Consider the following 1,567-nt stretch of genomic DNA (forward strand, 5'->3'; position numbering starts at 1 on the left):
CTCCTCATGCCCCAAGGCATGGGAACGACTTCCGCAGCTGTCCTTGCCCAGGTGAAAGGCTCCTTCCTCTCTAGGGCACAAAAGCCTGTACAGTTGATGTAGGGAGGCTTCCAGAGATGTTTTTAATCCGTCCCATTTCATAGCCCAGCCACGCTTTTTAGATAGAGAAAAACTAAATTCAAAAGAGAAAACAACTTGCAAGAGAGTAGCATGAAGAGAAATCTGAGAAAACCTACAGGACCAGAGAACTCAGAATGCCCTCCCCCTCACCCTAAGCTTTTCCTCTTTACTGGGCCACCTGGTTTACGATAAAAGTAATAATGGTAAAAGGCCTGGGGACGCCTGGCTGGCTCAGTAGGTTAAGTGTCTTCCTTCTGCTCAGGTCCTGATCTCCGGGTCCTGGGATTCAGCCCCTCATCAGGCTCCTGCTCAGAAGGGTGCCTGCTTCGCCCCTCTGCCTGCCACACCCCCCTGCTTGTGCATTCTCTCTCCGCTCTTTCTCTGTCTCTGACAAACAAATAAAAATGATAAAAACAAAAAAATAAAAAATAAAAGGCTTATATAGCACATTTATACAAAATAAATTTGTTTCCTCTCTTGAGCTCACTTTCAGCAGACAGACATGCTCTAGGTCCCCCACCCCCTCAAAAGCAAAAGAAAGTGTTAATTGCTATTTCATTACCAAATATGTTTCTGGCAAAGCTAGCACTGTACTTTCACTTGTACCTCCATTAACTGGGTCTAGTTAACACCTCCCTCCCCTCCACAACGATACTAAATATGAGTTGCAGTTTAAAAGATTTGAGGTTCCTGATGATTACAAGGCCCTGGTGCAGGCAGACTGCTTTCTAGACAACTAGTAATCACAATATCTACCAATTATTGAAGCTTTTATATGTGCTATCCATTCTAAGGACGACGTGAGAAATAGTACCTCAAATCCTTACTGCCTTGAAATTCAGCCATGAATTCTATGGAGAATACTAAAACTTACAGAATGCAGGGAATTTATCCACACACATATCGAAACTGCAAATTTAAGTCCAAGTGTGTCTCCCAAAACTCAGATGCTTCCTGCTAATTACCCTACTGCCTCTCTGGACCTATTTCAGTGTGGGAAAACTGGTGTAAAAGAAATATTTCACTATGAACATTTCATTATCTCTTAGAGTTGTGTTTCCTTCTTAGATTAATTCTAGTTATTTCTTTTTTTTTTAAGATTTGATTTATTTATTTGACAGACAGAGATCACAAGTAGGCAGAGAGGCAGGCAGAGAGAGGGGGGAAGCACGCTTCTACCAAGCAGAGAGCCCGATGTGGGGCTCGATCCCAGGACCTTGGGATTATGACCTGAGCCGAAGGCAGAGGCTTTAACCCACTGAGCCACCCAGGTGCCCAATTCTAGTTATTTCTTAACCTCCAAATTGGTATATATCAAACATCATTTTAACAAGTGTTATAATTTTATTAGCATTTATTTTTATACTTATTTTCAAATAAAATACTTAATATTCCCTCTCAAATAAGGCTCCCTAGTTTCCCAAAGAGGAATTAATTCATTTTTATC

This window comes from Lontra canadensis, unplaced genomic scaffold (genome assembly GCF_010015895.1).
Source record: "Lontra canadensis isolate GAN:19392208 unplaced genomic scaffold, GSC_riverotter_1.0 scaffold10, whole genome shotgun sequence".
Lineage (NCBI taxonomy): Eukaryota > Metazoa > Chordata > Mammalia > Carnivora > Mustelidae > Lontra > Lontra canadensis.